The sequence below is a fragment of the Bombina bombina genome, chromosome 3 (genome assembly GCF_027579735.1).
Source record: "Bombina bombina isolate aBomBom1 chromosome 3, aBomBom1.pri, whole genome shotgun sequence".
Taxonomy (NCBI): domain Eukaryota; kingdom Metazoa; phylum Chordata; class Amphibia; order Anura; family Bombinatoridae; genus Bombina; species Bombina bombina.
Genome location: NC_069501.1, coordinates 1331941 through 1352494, shown reverse-complemented (window position 1 = coordinate 1352494; position 20554 = coordinate 1331941). Strand labels below are relative to the sequence as shown.

General features: G+C 40.3%; 2 non-coding genes across 2 annotated transcripts; both read left to right on the top strand.

Annotated features, from left to right (window-relative positions):
* The first annotated feature begins 12908 nt into the window (after positions 1-12908).
* On the top strand, positions 12909-13092 carry LOC128655020 (U2 spliceosomal RNA). The gene has a single exon (XR_008401620.1). It is a non-coding gene; the product is annotated as a U2 spliceosomal RNA (small nuclear RNA).
* Positions 13093-14175: 1083 nt separating this feature from the next.
* Positions 14176-14366, top strand: LOC128654929 (U2 spliceosomal RNA). Its single transcript, XR_008401568.1, has one exon. It is a non-coding gene; the product is annotated as a U2 spliceosomal RNA (small nuclear RNA).
* The last annotated feature ends 6188 nt before the right edge of the window (positions 14367-20554 follow it).

The window sequence follows — 20554 nt, the reverse complement described above, 5'->3', positions numbered from 1 at the left end:
AGCATTAGTGTACAGAAGCCATGATCTTAGCATAGAACTAACAGGAACAGGAAAAGCCAAACAGGAAACAAGTGCAATAGAAATAAATCATAGAGTTGCATATAAGCTAAACATAACACCCATAACATCTCCCTCTTTTAGTGTTAATAAATCAACATTGTAAAATTTGGATGAGTCCTTGTAACAACACATTCTACAGGTTGTCTCTTGGGCGGTTGTGAATGTCTGCCACTATGGGTGAAGACTGGCCCTCCTTGTACAAAGAGTTTCTTAGCCCTCTCTGAGGTTAATGGGCTCTCCTCAATACTTGCTGGCATGCTCTGTCCTTGACTGACATGAGGTATACCTGCTTGCTCAGGACTGTCATTAATATTAGTCTGTGGCATCACCTCATTACATTTCTTACTGCCAATGGGTGAGTGTGTCCTTATAATATCAGATGAGTCTGGTCTGTCAACTGGATATTGAGAATCAGGCTGCTCAGCCACTCGCAGATCCACACGATTCCGTCGATAGAGGGTTCCTTCAATGTCCACAAGATAGGAGCGTGGTGCAACTTTTTGCAGACAGGTACCCATTCTCCAATGACTTGTTCGATCTCCAGGCAGGGGTTTCATACGGATTCGTTCCCCAATATTCAATTCAGGCAAATCTCTGGCAGATGTGTCATATCGTGCCTTGAACACTTGCCTCTTAAGTCGTAACTTTTCTGGAATACCATGTATCACAGAGGGTTCAAGTAGCTTGTTGGCAACTGGTAAAGAGGTCTTTAATCTACTTGACATCAGTCTCTGTGCCGGACTACTATCCATGCCCTCGGTTGGAGTGTTTCTCCAATGTAAGATGGCCTTCCATGGGTCTTTACCATCACGTTGTGCTTTCTTGCATACATTTTTAACAATCTTCACAGCAGATTCAGCTTTGCCGTTAGCCTGTGGATGACGTGGTGAAGAAGTCACATGCTCAAACTCCCATTCAGTGGCAAATTTCCAGAATTGTAAGCTTGCAAACTGAGGGCGGTTATCAGAGATCACTTTGGGGCCTAGTTATCAAGCCGTCAACCTCAAATATGCTGGAATTCCGCAGCGTATTTGTGGCGAGGCTGATTCGCCTTAGTTATCAAAGGCTAGAGACCGGCAAAAGTAGAATTTTGTGACGTAAACTTCGATCCGCCGGACTCAGTCCGACACAGATCGATTCTTACGTCACTCCAGATGTTCCGCACACAAGTACGGTACAATCTGACTACTTTTGCTAATTATCAAAAAACTAGCAGGTACGCTTGGCACTTTTCCGGCCCACCGTACCTGGTTTTCAAACCGCCACCCTGGAGGCGGCGGATCCCATAGGAATCAATGGGAGTCTGACCATAGCGAAAGTACAAGTTTGCTGCTGCCAGACATCCCATTGATTCCTATGGGAGATGTCTGCACCTAACACCCTAAAATGTACCCGGAGTCTAAACACCACTAATCTGTCCCCCCTACATCGCCGCAACTAAATAAAGTTATTACCCCCTAAACCGCCGCTCCCGGAGCCCACCGCAAGCTACTCTATACATATTAACCCCTAAACCGCTGCTCCCTGACCCCGCCGCAACTATAATAAATGTATTAACCCCTAAACCGCCGCTCCCGGAGCCCACCGCCACCTACATTATACCTAGTAACCCCTATCCTGCCCCCCCTATACCGCCGCCCTCTATAATAAAGTTATTAACCCCTATCCTGCCAATCCCGCACCTCGCCGCAACTAAATAAATAGTTTAACCCCTAAACCGCCGCTCCAAGACCCTGCCGCAACCTATATTAAATTTATTAACCCCTAATCTGCCCCCCCTACACCGTAGCCAATTATAAAACATTTATTAACCCCTATCCTGCCCCTCACTACACCGCCGCCACTGTAATAAATTTATTAACCCCTAAACCCAAGTCTAACACTAACCCTAACACCCCCCTAACTTAAATATTAATTAAATAAATCTAAATAATATTTCTATTATAAACTAAATTAATCCTATTTAAAACTAAATACAGTACCTTTAAAATAAACCCTAATATAGCTACAATATAAATAATTATTATATTGTAGCTATCTTAGGATTTATTTTTATTTTACAGGCATCTTTCTGTGGCCTAGATTTAGAGTTGGGCGGTAGCCGTCAAAACCAGCGTTAGAGGCTCCTAACGCTGGTTTTAGGCTACCGCCGGTATTTGGAGTCAGTCAGGAAAGGGTCTAACGCTCACTTTGCAGCCGCGACTTTTCCATACCGCAGATCCCCTTACGTCAATTGCGTATCCTATCTTTTCAATGGGATCTTTCTAACTCCGGTATTTAGAGTCGTGGCTGAAGTGAGCGTTAGAAATCTAACGACAAAACTCCAGCCGCAGAAAAAAGTCAGTAGTTAAGAGCTTTCTGGGCTAACGCCGGTTTATAAAGCTCTTAACTACTGTGCTCTAAAGTACACTAACACCCATAAACTACCTATGTACCTCTAAACTGAGGCCCCCCCACATCGCCGGCACTAAAAAATTGTTAACCCCTAATCTTCCGCTCCGTACACTGCCGCCAACTACGTTATCCCTATGTACCCCTAATCTGCTGCCCCTAACACCGCCGACCCCTATATTATATTTATTAACCCCTAATCTGCCCCCCACAACGTCGCCTCCACCTGCCTACACTTATTAACCCCTAATCTGCTGTCCGCACGCCGCTGCCAGCTACATTATAGCTATGTACCCCTAATCTGCTGCCCCTAACACCGCCGACCCCTATATTATATTTATTAACCCCTAATGTGCCCCCCACAACGTCGCCTCCACCTGCCTACACTTATTAACCCCTAATCTGCCGAGCGGACCGCACCGCTATTATAATAAAGTTATTAACCCCTAATCCGCCTCACTCCCGCCTCAATAACCCTATAATAAATAGTATTAACCCCTAATCTGCCCTCCCTAACATCGCCGACACCTAACTTCAAGTATTAACCCCTAATCTGCCGATCGGAGCTCACCGCTACTCTAATAAATTTTTTAACCCCTAAAGCTAATTTTAACCCTAACCCTAACACCCCCCTAAGTTAAATATAATTTTATTCTAACGAAATAAATTAACTCTTATTAAATAAATTATTCCTATTTAAAGCTAAATACTTACCTGTAAAATAAACCCTAATATAGCTACAATATAAATTATAATTACATTATAGCTATTGTAGGATTAATATTTATTTTACAGGCAACTTTGTATTTATTTTAACCAGGTACAATAGCTATTAAATAGTTAAGAACTATTTAATAGCTACCTAGTTAAAATAATAACAAATTTACCTGTAAAATAAATCCTAACCTAAGTTACAATTAAACCTAACACTACACTATCAATAAATTAATTAAATACAATATCTACAATTATCTACAATTAAACCTAACACTACACTATCAATAAATTATTTAAATACAATATCTACAATTATCTACAATTAAACCTAACACTACACTATCAATAAATTATTTAAATACAATATCTACAATTAAACCTAACACTACACTATCAATAAATTAATTAAATACAATATCTACAATTACCTACAATTAAACCTAACACTACACTATCAATAAATTAATTAAATACAATATCTTCAAATAAATACAATGAAATAAACTAACTAAAGTACAAAAAATAAAAAAGAACTAAGTTACAAAAAATAAAAAAATATTTACAAATATTAGAAAAATATTACAACAATTTTAAACTAATTACACCTACTCTAAGCCCCCTTATAAAATAACAAACCCCCCCAAAATAAAAAAATGCCCTACCCTATTCTAAATTAAAAAAGTTCAAAGCTCTTTTACCTTACCAGCCCTAAACAGGGCCCTTTGCGGGGCATGCCCCAAACAATTCAGCTCTGTTCCGATCAGCCAATAGAATGCAAGCTCAATCTGATTGGCTGATCGGATCAGCCAATCGGATTGAACTTGAATCTGATTGGCTGATAGAATCCTATCAGCCAATCGGAATTCGAGGGACGCCATCTTGGATGACGTCCCTTAAAGGAACCGTCATTCGTCGGTAGTCCGTCGGTAAAGAAGGATGTTCCGCGTCGGCGGGATGAACTACATGGATACGGAAGAAAGAAGATTGAAGATGCCGCTTGATAGAAGACTTCAGTCGGATCATGGACCTCTTCAGCTCTCGCTTGGATGAAGACTTCAGCCGGATCATGGACATCTTCAGCCCCCCGCTTGGGCTTGGATCAAGACATCGGAGGCTCTTCTGGATCGATCGGTGAACCCGGCGTGGTGAAGACAAGGTAGGGAGATCTTCAGGGGCTTAGTGTTAAGTTTATTTAAGGGGGGTTTGGGTTAGATTAGGGGTATGTGGGTGGTGGGTTATAATGTTGGGGGGGGGTATTGTATGTTTTTTTTTTACAGGCAAAAGAGCTGAATTCTTTGGGGCATGCCCCGCAAAGGGCCCTTTTCAGGGCTGGTAAGGTAAAAGAGCTTTTCTATTTTAATTTTAGAATAGGGTAGGACATTTTTTTATTTTGGGGGTATTTGTTATTTTATTAGGGGGCTTAGAGTAGGTGTAATTAGTTTAAAATTGTTGTAATATTTTTCTAATGTTTGTAAATATTTTTTTATTTTTTGTAACTTAGTTCTTTTTTATTTTTTGTACTTTAGTTAGTTTATTTCATTGTATTTATTTGTAGGTATTGTATTTAATTAATTTATTGATAGTGTAGTGTTAGGTTTAATTGTAGTTAATTGTAGGTAGTTTATTTAATTAATTTATTGATAGTGTAGTGTTAGGTTTAATTGTAACTTAGGTTAGGATTTATTTTACAGGTAATTTTGTAATTATTTTAACTAGGTAGCTATTAAATAGTTATTAACTATTTAATAGCTATTGTACCTGGTTAAAATAAATACAAAGTTGCCTGTAAAATAAATATTAATCCTAAAATAGCTACAATATAATTATTATTTATATTGTAGCTATATTAGGATTTATTTTACAGGTAATTATTTAGCTTTAAATAGGAATAATTTATTTAATAAGAGTTAATTTATTTCGTTAGATTTAAATTATATTTAACTTAGGGGGGTGTTAGTGTTAGGGTTAGACTTAGCTTTAGGGGTTAATACATTTATTAGAGTAGCGGTGCGGTCCGGTTGGCAGATTAGGGGTTAATTATTGTAGGTAGGTGGAGGCGACTTTGGGGGCGGCAGATTAGGGGTTAATAAATATAATATAGGGGTCGGCGGTGTTAGGGGCAGCAGATTAGGGGTACATAGGGATAACGTAGGTTGCGGCAGTGTACGGAGCGGCAGATTAGGGGTTAATAATAATATGCAGGGGTCAGCGATAGCGGGGTCGGCAGATTAGGGGTTAATAAGTGTAAGGTTAGGGGTGTTTAGACTCGGGGTACATGTTAGGGTGTTAGGTGCAGACTTAGGTAGTGTTTCCCCATAGGAAACAATGGGGCTGCGTTAGGAGTTGAACGCTGCTTTTTTGCAGGTGTTAGGTTTTTTTTCAGCTCAAACAGCCCCATTGTTTCCTATGGGGGAATCGTGCACGAGCACGTTTTTGAAGCTGGCCGCGTCCGTAAGCACCGCTGGTATCGAGAGTTGCAGTGGCGGTAAATATGCTCTACGCTCCCTTTTTTGGAGCCTAACGCAGCCCTTCTGTGAACTCTAAATACCAGCAGTATTTAAAAGGTGCGGGGAAAAAAAGCATGCGTAGCTAACGCACCCCTTTGGCCGCAGAACTCTAAATCTAGCCGTTAGTTAGTAAAAAGAGTTTTATGGGGAGTATAGAGGGGAAATCTGATATTAATGGTATGAAGCAAGAGGTTTTAATTTTTATTCTGATTTATATTCTCCAAAATTTTTAGATCCCTCCCTAAAAGAATTTTTTTTATCTCAATTGGATTCTTCTTTTAATTTTAATGATCAATCTTTTTTAGCTCAAGATTTTAGTTGTGTGGAAATTTTAGGGGTTATGAAAAGTTTTAGTAATGGTAAAACCCCGGGGAATGATGGGTTACCAATTGAGTTTTATAGGGTTTTTTGGGATGTTTTAAAGGATGATTTTATGATTTTATTTAAAAAATTTAAAAAAAGTTAAGCAGGGCTGCCCCTTATCACCTATTTTATTTATTTGTTGTGTTGAGCCACTATTATGTGCATTAAGAAAAGACAAGGGGGCCTAGTTATCAAGCCGTCAACCTCAAATACGCTGGAATTCCGCAGCGTATTTGTGGCAAGGCTGATTCGCCTTAGTTTTAATTACAATAAATATACCAAATATCACAAAGAAAAAAAAATGTGAAATAAATGTGATAACAAAAATCATAAAAGGAAAACCAAATAAAGTTCTGAATAAAGGATATGTCTGTGTCCTCTGGATGAGTTTTTCAGCTTGTTAGCATTCCTCAGTGAGATCCCATAAAAAAGGAGACAGAAAATTGCAACATAGTGTGAATCTGTAATGGCACTTTGAGGAAGTAGTTGTTTTGTAACAAATGACTACTCACATTTGTTGGAGCTTTCCACTAAGCTCAAGGATATGCGCACTCCCACTTTATACTGATGGGAAAACAGTACACTAGGCAAAACTTGGATACAAATTTATTTTAAAATATATAAAAGCGTCACATAAGCCTTGATAACACCACAATGTAAGGGTACAAAAGCAGATATGCTGTAATAAATGCTTCAAATCGCCAAACTTGCAAAGAGGTAAATGGATCAGCAGGAGTGTGACCGCCGAAACCAAAACCTCTTTAGTAGCAAGACAGTAGCGCTAAGCCCCCAGGTGTCCTGGCTAGTGTAGAGACGTGATAAAACTCAATATAGAACAGTTCAGTTCCTTTCTGATTCGCCTTAGTTATCAAAGGCTAGAGACCGGCAAAAGTAGAATTTTGTGACGTAAACTTCGATCCGCCGGACTCAGTCCGACACAAATCGATTCTTACGTCACTCCAGATGTTCCGCACACAAGTGCGGCACAATCTGACTACTTTTGCTAGTTATCAAAAAACTAGCAGGTACGCTCGGCACTTTTCCGTCCCAGCGTACCTGGTTTTCAAACCGCCACCCGGGAGGCAGCGGATCCCATAGGAATCAATGGGAGTCTGACCATAGCGAAAGTACAAGTTCGCTGCTGCCAGACATCCCATTGATTTCTATGGGAGCTGTCTACACCTAACACCCTAACATGTACCCCGAGTCTAAACACCCCTAAGCTGTTCCCCCCTACACCGCCGCAACTAAATAAAGTTATTACCCCCTAAACCGCCGCTCCCGGAGCCCACCGCAAGCTATAATAAACTGATTAACCCCTAAACCGCCGCTCCCGGAGCCCACCGCAAGCTACTCTATACATATTAACCCCTAAACCACCGCTCCCGGAGCCCACCGCAAGCTACTCTATACATATTAACCCCTAAACCGCCGCTCCCGGAGCCCACCGCAAGCTACTCTATACATATTAACCCCTAAACCGCCGCTCCCTGACCCCGCCGCAACTATAATAAATGTATTAACCCCTAAACCGCCGCTCCCGGAGCCCACCGCCATCTACATTATACCTAGTAATCCCTATCCTGCCCCCACCATACCGCCACCATCTATAATAAAGTTATTAACCCCTATCCTGCCGATCCTGCACCTCGCCGCAACTAAATAAATAGTTTAACCACTAAACCGCCGCTCCTGGACCCTGCCACAACCTATATTAAATTTATTAACCCCTAATCTGTCCCCCTACACCGTCGCCACCTATAATAAATTTATTAACCCCTATCCTGCCCCCCACTACACCGATGCCACTGTAATAAATTTATTAACCCCTAAACCTAAGTCTAACACTAACCCTAACACCCCCCTAACTTAAATATTAATTAAATAAATCTAAATAATATTTCTATTATGAACTAAATTAATCCTATTTAAAACTAAATACTTACCTATAAAATAAACCCTAATATAGCTACAATATAAATAATAATTACATTGTAGCTATGTTAGGATTTATTTTTATTTTACAGGTAACTTTCAATTTATTTTAACTAGGTACAATAGCTATTAAATAGTTATTAACTATTTAATAGCTTACCTAGCTAAAATAAAGAGAAATGTACCTGTAAAATAAAAACTAACCTAAGTTACAATTACACCTAACACTACACTATCATTAAATAAATTATTCCTATTTAAAACTAAATACTTACCTGTAAAATAAACCCTAAGATAGCTACAATGTAATTAATAATTACATTGTAGCTATTTTAGGAATTATATTTATTTTACAGGTAACTTTGTATTTATTTTAGCTAGTTAGAATAGTTATTAAATAGTTATTAACTATTTAATAACTACCTAGCTAAAAGAAATTCAAAATTACCTGTAAAATAAATCCTAACCTAAGTTATAATTAAACCTAAAACTACACTATCATTAAATTAATTAAATAAATTACCTACAAATAACTACAATTAAATACAATTACATAAACTAACTAAAGAACAAAAAAATAAAAAAGCTAAGTTACAAAAAATAAAAAAAATAAGTTACAAACATTTTAAAAATATTACAACAATTTTAAGCTACTTACACCTAATCTAAACCCCCTAATAAAATAACAACCCCCCCCCCAAAATAAAAAAAATGCCCTACCCTATTCTAAATTAAAAAAGTTCAAAGCTCTTTTACCTTACCAGCCCTTAAAAGGGCCTTTTGTGGGACATGCCCCAAAGAATTCAGCTCTTTTGCCTGTAAAAGAAAAATACAACCCCCCCAACATTAAAACCCACAACCCACATACCCCTAATCTAACCCAAACCCCCCTTAAAATAAACTAACACTAATTCCCTGAAGATCATCCTACCTTGAGTCGTCTTCACTCAGCCGAGCAGCGATGGAACCGAAGAGGACATCCGGAGCGGCAGAAGTTATCCTCCAAGGGGCGCTGAAGAAATCTTCCATCCGATGAAGTGATCCTCCAGTCGGCACTGAAGAAGTCTTCCATCCGGGCGATGTCATCTTCCAAGAGGCGCTGAAGAAGTCTTCTATCCGGGCGATGTCATCTTCCAAGCGGGGTCTTCAATCTTCATCCCGCCGACGCGAAACATCCTTCTTTACCGACGGACTACCGACGAATGAAGGCTCCTTTAAGGGACGTCAACCAAGATGGCGTCCCTTCAATTCCGATTGGCTGATAGGATTCTAAAGGAGTCTTCATTCGTCGGTAGTCCGTCGGTAAAGAAGGATGTTCCGCGTCGGCGGGATGAAGATTGAAGACCCCGCTTGGAAGATGACATCGCCCGGATAGAAGACTTCTTCAGCGCCTCTTGGAAGATGACATCGCCCGGAAGGAAGACTTCTTCAGCGCCGACTGGAGGATCACTTCATCGGATGGAAGATTTCTTCAGCGCCCCTTGGAGGATAACTTCTGCCGCTCCGGATGTCCTCTTTGGTTCCATTGCTGCTCGGCTGAGTGAAGGCAAGGTAGGATGATCTTCAGGGGATTAGTGTTAGGTTATTTTAAGGGGGGTTTGGGTTAGATTAGGGGTATGTGGGTGGTGGGTTTTAATGTTGGGGGTGTTGTATTTTTCTTTTACAGGCAAAAGAGCTGAATTCTTTGGGGCATGCCCCACAAAAGGTCCTTTTAAGGGCTAGTAAGGTAAAAGAGCTTTGAACTTTTTTAATTTAGAATAGGGTAGGCCATTTTTTTTATTTTGGGGGGGTTAGTTATTTTATTAGGGGGCTTAGATTAGGTGTAAGTAGCTTAAAATTGTTGTAATATTTTTAAAATGTTTGTAACTTATTTTTTTTTATTTTTTGTAACTTAGCTTTTTTATTTTTTGTACTTTAGTTAGTTTATGTAATTGTATTTAATTGTAGTTATTTGTAGGTAATTTATTTAATTAATTTAATGATAGTGTAGTGTTAGGTTTAATTGTAACTTAGGTTAGGATTTATTTTACAGGTAATTTTGTATTTCTTTTAGCTAGGTAGTTATTAAATAGTTAATAACTAATAACTATTCTAACTAGCTAAAATAAATACAAAGTTACCTGCAAAATAAATATAAATCCTAAGATAGCTACAATGTAATTATTAATTACATTGTAGCTATCTTAGGGTTTATTTTACAGGTAAGTATTTAGTTTTAAATAGGAATAATTTATTTAAGTATAGTGTAGTGTTAGGTGTAATTGTAACTTAGGTCAGTTTTTATTTTACAGGTTAATTTCTCTTTATTTTAGCTAGGTAAGCTATTAAATAGTTAATAACTATTTAATAGCTATTGTACCTAGTTAAAATAAATTGAAATTTGCCTGTAAAATAAAAATAAATCCTAAGATAGCTACAATATAATTATTATTTATATTGTAGCTATATTAGGGTTTATTTTAAAGGTAAGTATTTAGTTTTAAATAGGATTAATTTAGTTCATAATAGAAATATTATTTAGATTTATTTAATTAATATTTAAGTTAGGGGGTGTTAGGGCTAGTGTTAGACTTAGGTTTAGGGGTAAATAATTTTATTACAGTGGCGGCGGTGTAGTGGGGGGCAGGATAGGGGTTAATAAATTTATTATAGGTGGCGATGGTGTAGGGGGGGCAGGATTGGGGTTAATAAATTTAATATAGGTTGCGGCGGGGTCAGGGAGCGGCGGTTTAGGGGTTAAACTATTTAGTTGCGGCGATGTGCGGGATCAGCAGGATAGGGGTTAATAACTTTATTATAGAGGGCGACGGTATAGGGGGGCAGGATAGGGGTTACTAGGTATAATGTAGGTGGCAGCGGTGTCCGGGAGCGGCGGTTTAGGGGTTAATACATTTATAAGAGTTGCGGCGGGGTCTAGAAGCGGCGGTTTAGGGGTTAATACAATTATAAGAGTTGTGGCGGGGTCTAGGAGCGGCGGTTTGGGGGTTAATACATTTATAAGAGTTGCAGCGGGGTCTAGGAGTGGCGGTTTAGGGGTTAGTAACTTTATTTAGTTGCGGGAGGCTCCGGTATAGGGGGTAGAACAGTGTAGTTAGTGTGGGTGCTTAGTGACAGGCTAGCAAGAAAGCTGTAAAAAAGCCGAAGAGCAGCGAGATCGGATGAGTGATAACTCTCACAGTCCGCTGCTCATCGCCCCGTACTTGGTGCGTGGCTTTTTGACAGCTTTTTGATAACTTAGGCAAATTTTTGCAGGTCCACGGCGGCGATGTGAGGCGAGCTTAGGCGGGCATATTGGGCCGGCGAAGGCAGAAAAAGTAGACACGTTGATAACTACCCCCCAAGGTGATTTGTGATGTGCCTGTTCCTGGAGGGGGAGGAACGCAAGCTAAAACCGTGGCATACATGGATGACATCACCGTTCTGTGCACTGACATAGTCTCTTTAAATAGAGCAGTAAGGACTGTGGAGTGGTTCTGTTGTGCATCTGGGTGTAAGATGAATGCGGATAAATCTGAGTGTGACTGTGCCACTTGTGAGAGATAAGATTAAGATGAAGTATGATTTTATGTGGGAAACCGTTTTAGCAAAAGTGAAGAAAAAAATTCAGTTGTGGGCTTTTAGAAAATTAACATTAGAGGGTAAGATTTTAATAGTTAGACAGGTGATTTTACCCATTGTTTTATATGTATCCATGGTTTTATTTCCCCCGGTTTTATTTTTAAAGAGAATTATCCGTGAATGTTTTATTTTTTATTGGGGGGCTAAAATGGAGCGTTTTAAAAGAACTGAATTACAGAAATTGTCTTTTAATGGTGGGAAGAACGCTCTGGACATGGATAGGTTTTTAAGTTTTAAGTTTTTATCCTATAATATAAAGATGGCTCTTTGCAGTGAGGATTGCATTGCTAGTTTGTTTATAAAATACACCACTGGATTTATTTTTCACAAATACAAATGGGTTCAATTGGCTTTGAATAGACCTTATGCGTTTAACCTGCCCAAACATTATGTGGTTTTAGAGAGAATCATTCGAGTTTTTAAGTTGCAGAATTTTACTACAGAGACTTTAATTGACCATAAGAAAATTTTTGGGGTATTTTTCACTGGCGAAGTTATAAGTCCTGTTGTAAATTTTTCTGCAATTGTCTCTCGACAAATCTGGAAGAATGTGGCGCATAAATTTCTATCTAACTTCCAGAAGGATTTGGCCTGGGGGATTGTCACAGACTCTCTCCCTACCAGGGAATTCCAGCATAGACGGGGCCTGGTTGCCAGTGCCAAGTGCCCTCGAGCAGGGTGTGAAAGTTGTGAGACGCCACTTCACATCTTTTGGAACTGCAGATTTGCACAAGAGGTCTGGAGGCAAATTAGTCCCCTTCTAAAGTGGGTAGGCGGTCTGAGGATTCTCAACCATGAGGCTGTTTTATATGGCAAGATGCTTTGCATAGCGGAAGAAAAGTTTTTATATGTCTGGCTTATTATCAATTATTTTAAAGAAGCCATCTGGCTGGCCAGAAATATTTTACTTTTTAATCATGAAATTTTATCTGTAAAGAACTGTGTACAATATGCCCTGAGTTTGATCCATATTTATTATTTACGTAAAAAGAAAAGCATTGGAGACAAAGACGCTAAAGCACATTTCGGTTTTCTTTTTTGGAGCCGGATCTCCTTTTAATTATATTTTATGCTTTTCTAGGGACAGTTGTAGGGACAGCTGTAGGGAAAGCTGTAGGGTCAGTTAGTTGGGTTGGGTGAAGAGAGGGACAGAGCTGAGGGTGAGCTTATAGGGTTATTCTGAGGGACAGTTCTTTTATGCCAGTTATTTTATGCCATTTTTCACTGATTTTTCTGGCTTTTTCACAAATGATGTGATTGAGTTCCTCATTGGTTTTATGTGTGTATTCTCCTCCGGGGGAATTAAAACTGGACGTTAACTCTTGACTGAAGTGAAAGAAAAAAAAAATCTGTTCTTATCAGTTTAATATCTGATACGCGCCCTATCTGGGTGCCATATATTAAATGGATTTTTGAAACAGGGAGATGGAAGAAGAGCTTGCTCTGTCCACTCCACGCATTGACCTGGTATTGCAGTACCTCCAGGACCGGTGAACCCCTCTCTTTTGCTGTGTGACAAAAACAGAATAATCCTCCTCATCCATACAACAACCAGAAGCCGAAATGAGCTGCAGCAGCATGTTTCTGGAAGAAATCCTGAGCGACGAGCTGCTTTCCTGCCTGCTTGATTTCATTTTGGATTCTTGTTAACCCCTTGTGTGCTGCTTGGCCAAAAAAGCCTAGCAAACGTTATTTACCTGTCGAGGCGACGTGTTTGCTATCCTTTTGTGTTCATTCTTCATTTGATGAGCATTTCTTCCCAAATCTATGTATTGCTGTGTAAATGCATGCATTCATTTATATTTTTTTTGGTTCTCTCTATTTATTAATTTATGTATTTATTTATTTATTTATTGATTGATTGATTTATTTCTCTGGTTCCTCATTTTGTATGTATTTCGATGTGTCCATTTCTTGCTTTATTGATGTGTTTACTAATAATTTCTTTATCTTTCTATCTTTCTATCTATCTATCTATCTATCTATCTATCTATCTATCTCTCCTTCTTGGCAGACAATAAAAGTCTTTGGAGCTGTAAATGTTGTCTGTGTGCTTCTTTCTCCCCCTGGTGGTGCCTGGACAGGGAAGTTTTAAAAAATAGAGTTGAGCCTGCTTGCTAGCTAGCGAGTGAGACAGGCAGGCAGCTAGGCCCACAAGATCCAGTAGCAGCAGCAGCTACTCGGTCCAATCAGCCTGATGTGCCAGCCCGGTGGCTTTGACGCCTTTCTGTGTGTCTGCGGAGTGCAGCTCCGACGATGGCGGGGGGGAAGGAGGGGGGCTGTTTTCGGGGGAGGGTGGAGGAGGCGGAGCCATGCAAATTGGAGAGCAGCTCTCTGTCCAGTAGTCAGGAGGCAGCAGCAGCAGCAGGTTCCTGGTCGCCGCTGCTGCTTTTTCTCCTAAAGCAGATTATTTAGTGGTTATCTAGTTGTGTTTTTTGTCTGGCCTAGCCATGTGTTGTTATTTGCTGCTGCTTTTGGATTTGCAATGGTGTGATTAGTGGTTAGCATTGGAGTGCTGCCCTGTCTCCCCGAGGCAGAGGGAGTGCTCTGAGCGTGCGGCGTCCCAGACAAGAGCGTTGCGGTTATCGCTTCTCGGCCTTTTGGCTAAGATCAAGTGTAGTATCTGTTCTTATCAATTTAATATCTGATACGCACCCTATCTGGGTGCCATATATTAAATGGATTTTTGAAACAGGGAGATGGAAGAAGAGCTTGCTCTGTCCACTCCACGCATTGACCTGGTATTGCAGTACCTCCAGGACCGGTGCACCCCTCTCTTTTGCTGTGTGACAAAAACAGAATGATCCTCCTCATCATCCATGCAACAACCGAAAGCCGGAAAAAGAGCAGCAGCAGCATCAGATTTTTGCAAGAAAGCCTCAGCGACGAGCAGCTTTCCTGCCTGCTTTCTTTTCCGAGTCTTGTTAACCCCTTGTGTGCTGGGCCCAAAAAGCCTAGGAAGCGGTATTTAGCTGGCGAGGCGACGTGTTTGTTAGCCTTGGTTGTTCCTTTTTCATGGGACGAGCCTTTCCGCACAAATCTATGTATTGCAGCGTGAATTTATTTCTTTATTTAATTATTTAATTATTTATTTATTTATGTATTTATTTGTATATTTATTTATTTATTGATGTATGTGTGTCATCCTTTTGGATGTATTTTGATGTGTCCATCGCTTGATTTATAGCTATATGTTTATTAAATCTTTCTTTTGTTTGTTTGTTTCTTTCTTTCTTTCTATCTATCTATCTATCTATCTATCTCTCCCTCCTTCTTGGCAGACAATAAAAGTCTTTGGAGCTGTCAATGTTGTCCGTGTGCTTCTTTCTCCACCTGGTGCCCGCTCATGGAAGTTTTTTTTAAAAATTATTGTAGCCTACTAGCTAGCTAGCTAGCTAGGTAGGTAGGTAGGTAGGTAGGCGGACAGCTAGGCCCACAAGATCCACTAGCAGCAGCTAGGTAGGTGCAATCAGCCTGATCAGCCAGGTGGCTTTGTCGCCTTTGTGCCTGTCTGTCTCCAGAGTGCAGCTCCGAAGATGGCGGGGGGGGAAGGAGGGGGGGCGTTTTCGGGGGAGGGTGGAGGAGGCGGAGCCATGCAAATTGGAGAGCAGCTATCTGTCCAGTAGTCGGGCAGCAGGTTCCTGGTGGTGGTGGTCGTCGTCGTCGTCGTCGCCGCTGCTGCTTTTTTTTTATCATGAAGCAGATTGTGTTAGTTGTGTTTGTTTGCCTGGCCTGTGTTGTTGTTTGCAGCAGCAGCAGCAGCTTGTGAATTTCCAAAGGTGTGATGTGTCTCCTCGAGGCAGAGGGAGTTCTCGGAGCGTGCGGCGTTCCAGACAAGAGCTTTGCGTTATCGCTTCTCGGCCTTTTGGCTCAGATCAAGTGTCTGAGCCATTAGGAGTTGAAGAACCTGTCCCCTCGGCCTGGTGGTGTTTCCTTCGGGTGCACCACCTGCTGCTATTGGGGGGACAGCTATCTGAGACGTCCGGGTTGCGATCGGGTTGCCATTATGGCGGCGACTGTTGGAGCTGTGTCCATGGAGAGTGTTATCGGAGGAGTCGTTGGAGAAGGTGTCGGAGGTGCTGGAGGTGTCGGAGGTGTCGGAAGTGTCGGATCTGCTGGACGTGTCGGAGGTGTTGGAGGTGTTGGAGGTGCTGGACGTGTCGGAGGTGTTGGAGGTGCTGGACGTGACGGAGGTGTTGGAGGTGCTGGACGTGTCGGAGGTGTTGGAGGTGCTGGACGTGTCGGTGGTGTCGGAGTCGGTGTGGAGGCTGGAGGTCGTTTTGATGGTAAGAGGGTTCCAGGTGGTCGTAGTCAGGAATATTCTATGGGGACCTACCCATTTGATACTTTACGCATCCAAGTGGCTCCTGAACATCAGGTTCTGAAAAATGGTGTGTTTATTCAGAAAAATATTATGGTGGCTCTGTTTGGATTTTCTTTTAACCAATTCATGTGCTTCCAGGATTTTTATAGGAAAGGATATTTTGATATGACAATGATATCTAACCATTTGGCGAACGTTGTGTTAGAAAAATGTCGAGTTTATAGGGCACATGAAGACCTGCAGGGGGTTAAATTTTCCCCAATGTTTGGTGGCGGTGACAAATTACTTATTGTCCATATGTACAATCCTCATACGAAAGAGGAGGAGATTGCCCGCTACCTTATGAGGTTTTGTGCTCGGATCAAACCTGAAGGGAAGGTTTTTAATTCATGTGGAGTCTGGACTGGGAAGGGGAAATTCCGTGTGTCTTTCCGTCCGGATGAGGGGGAATTTGGGGGTTTTCTTAGACCCCCACCTCTGTTCTCCATCGGGAGTAACAGAGGTTTTCTGGTATTTAACCAGATGCCCCCGTTTTGCCGCACTTGTCTTAAATATGGTCACGATTCTTCGGATTGTGTCGAGGATCAGGTGTGTCGGTTTTGTAAAAGACCGGGGCATTTGAGCAAGGATTGCAGGATTCGTATCTGCGATCTTTGCGGTGAGTCTGATCATCTAAGCAGATATTGTCCTGAGAGACGAAGGTGGGAGACAAGGAAGCAGCCCTTTGTGGTGCACTTGGGTAGTCCTTCTGTGAGGGGGGAGTCTCAGGTGCATCCTGTGGTGGAATTGTCTGTCCCCGTGCCCCCTACGGAGGAAGGGGGTGAAGAGGTAATTATTGAGGATCAAGACCTTATGGATACTGGTGAAGCAGGTACCTCTGACTCAGTACAGGGGTCTTTTGTTCCTCCTACCTCAGAAAAGAGGTCTGATGTTTCAAAAACTGGATCTAGGGCTGAGGAGTTTACTTCTGAGAAGCTGAAATCTATCGTTTCTGAAGTGGATGTTATGGCTGAGGGAGGTGAAAATCCCCCTAAGAAGCCGAAGTTTCAGTCTGAGGAGGAGTCTTCTTCCTCCTGGAGCCACTTGGAGCATCCTAATAGATTTCTTGCTCTTGATCATGAACCAGTCTCCTCCCGTGAAGATCTGCGGAACATTGACTTTACTGATCTGACCGGGACAGATAGGATTTCTGATGCTAGCAGTGATGAGGCTAGCATCATCAGGATTGACGATACGTCAATGCCTGCTGGAGAGGTTGTGGCAAGTCCTGCGCCCAGTGACGTTTCTGAGGGCCAGGATGGTCTCCTGCTTAGGAGGTTTTCTAGGTAGGATACTGTGCTACTCCTCTCTAGATGCTTAAGTTAGCATCGCTAAATACACGGGGCTTTAAAAGCCCTCCTCGGAGGGCGGCCCTGTGTGATTTTCTGGTTAATACCAATAATAACATTATTTATTTACAAGAATGCTGTATTAATACAAATGATAAAGTGGAAGTTTTACAAGGATATTGGGATAGGGGCCCATCAGTATGGTCAGGTAGTAACGAGAATAAGTCTGTAGGGGTGGGTATCCTTTTTAATAGCCATGATTTTATTATTAATAGTTTTAAGGAAATTGTCCCGGGTAGGCTTTTAGTTGCTCATGTCAGTTATTTTAATTTTAGTTTTAGATGTATTAATGTCTACGCCCCGGTTATTAAAAAAGAGAGGTTAGAATTTTTTAAGATTTTAGCTTTGTTTTTAGCAGGTTCAGAACCTTTGATTTTAGGTGGGGATTTTAACTGTGTTTTACCAGGTGAGAAGAGGGAGAGTGTGAGTGTGAGTGAGCGTTTGGATGGGTCTGCCAGTGTGTTGAAAGGTATGATTGAGGATTTTAGGCTAAATGATGTATGGATGAGGTTGAATGGTGCGGATCCTGGTTTTACGTGGAGTAATAGGGCGGTTAAATCCCGTATTGATTTTATGTTTTTATCAAAGGTTTTTAGTTTGCGGTCTTGTGTTTTAAGTGAGAATGTGTTTTCTGACCACAAGCTTTTAGAGTGTGTGTGTGATTTACCTGCTGAGCAGAATTTTAAATCTTCTTATTGGAAATTAAATACCTCTCTTTTAGATGATGATTTTATTAGACAGAGTTTTATTGATAATTATAAGAAGTGGAGTTTTAGTCGGGGGGATGAGGACATTATTTTATGGTGGGATAAGGTTAAAGTTTTAATTCGGGACTTTTTTATTAAAATGGGTAAGAGAGTGGCTAGGGAGAAGAGGGAATTTTATGCTAAACTTAATTTTAGACTTCAAGCATTTTATCAGGCACGTTCTTATGGTTTTAATGTAGATGATGATATTTTAAAATTAAAAGAAGAAATTAGGAAAAATTTAGAAGAAAAGGGGAAACAAATAATTTTTAATTCTAAAGTACAAGTTTTAGAGGAGGATGAGAAGTGTTCTAGATTCTTTTTTAAAAAATTAGTTAGTAAAAAGAGTTTTATGGGGAGTATAGAGGGGAAATCTGATATTAATGGTATGAAGCAAGAGGTTTTTAATTTTTATTCGGATTTATATTCTCCCAAATTTTTAGATCCCTCCCTAAAAGAACATTTTTTATCACAATTGGATTCTTCTTTTAATTTTAATGATCAATCTTTTTTAGCTCAGGATTTTAATTGTGCAGAAATTTTAGGGGTTATTAAAAGTTTTAGTAATGGTAAGACCCCAGGAAATGATGGGTTACCAATTGAATTTTATAAGGTTTTTTGGGATGTTTTAAAAGATGATTTTATGATTTTATTTAAAAAGTGTAGTGATTTTAATATTTTACCTTTATCTTGGACGCAGGGAGTTGTTGTTTTAATTTATAAAAAAGGTGACAAAGATTTTATTAAGAACTGGCGTCCCATTACACTTTTAAATACTGATTATAAAATTTTTACTAAACTTTTAGCATCCCGTTTGAAATCTGTCATTTCCAAAGTTGTAGCCCCCTGTCAGGCCTGTGCGGTGCCTGGGAGGAGTATAATGGAAATTTTAAGCACGATTAGAGATTCGATATTTTATTGTTTAGATAGGGACCAGAGCTTGGCTCTTTTTAGTGTAGACTTTGAGAAAGCCTTCGATCGCGTGTCACATGAGTTTTTATTTACGGTTTTAGAAAGGATGGGTGTGCCTGTACGGATGCTGAATCAGATTAAGAGTGTGTATGATGGTTGTGTGAGTAGAGTGTCTGTTAATGGTTTTTTAACTGATGGTGTTTTAATTAAGTCTGGGGTTAAGCAGGGCTGCCCCTTATCACCTATTTTATTTATTTGTTGTGTTGAGCCACTATTATGTGCATTAAGAAAAGACAAGGTGATTCGTGGTGTGCCTGTTCCTGGAGGGGGAGGAACGCAAGCTAAAACCGTGGCATACATGGATGACATCACCATTCTGTGCACTGACATAGTCTCTTTAAATAGAGCGGTAAGGACTGTGGAGTGGTTCTGTTGTGCGTCTGGGTGTAAGATGAATGCGGATAAATCTGAGTGTATGTTGTATGGCCGGTGGGACAGTTTGCTTGGTGTGACTGTGCCGCTTGTGAGAGAGAAGATAAAGATTTTAGGCATCTATTTTACGGGTAACATGAAGTATGATTTTATGTGGGAAACCGTTTTAGCTAAAGTGAAGAAAAAAATTCAGTTATGGGCTTTTAGAAAGTTGACTCTAGAGGGTAAGATTTTAATAGTGAGACAGGTGATTTTACCCATTGTTTTATATGTATCCATGGTTTTATTTCCCCCTGTTTTATTTTTAAAGAGAATTATTCGTGAATGTTTTATTTTTTATTGGGGGGCTAAAATGGAGCGTTTTAAAAGAACTGAACTACAGAAATTGTCTTTTAATGGTGGGAAGAACGCTCTAGATATGGATAAGTTTTTAAGTTTTAAGTTTTTATCCTATAATATAAAGATGGCTCTTTGCAGTGAGGATTGCATTGCTAGTTTGTTTATAAAATACACCACTGGATTTATTTTTCACAAATACAAATGCGTTCAATTGGCTTTGAATAGACCTTATGCGTTTAACCTGCCCAAACATTATGTGGTTTTAGAGAGAATCATTCGAGTTTTTAAGTTGCAGAATTTTACTACAGAGACTTTGATTGACCATAAGAAAAATTTTGGGGTATTTTTCACTGGCGAAGTTATAAGTCCTGTTGTAAATTTTTCTGCAATTGTCTCTCGACAAATCTGGAAGAATGTGGCGCATAAATTTCTATCTAACTTCCAGAAGGATTTGGCCTGGGGGATTGTCACAGACTCTCTCCCTACCAGGGAATTCCAGCATAGACGGGGCCTGGTTGCCAGTGCCAAGTGCCCTCGAGCAGGGTGTGAAAGTTGTGAGACGCCACTTCACATCTTTTGGAACTGCAGATTTGCACAAGAGGTCTGGAGGCAAATTAGTCCCCTTCTAAAGTGGGTAGGCGGTCTGAGGATTCTCAACCATGAGGCTGTTTTATATGGCAAGATGCTTTGCATAGCGGAAGAAAAGTTTTTATATGTCTGGCTTATTATCAATTGTTTTAAAGAAGCCATCTGGCTGGCCAGAAATATTTTACTTTTTAATCATGAACTTTTATCTGTAAAGAACTGTGTACAATATGCCTT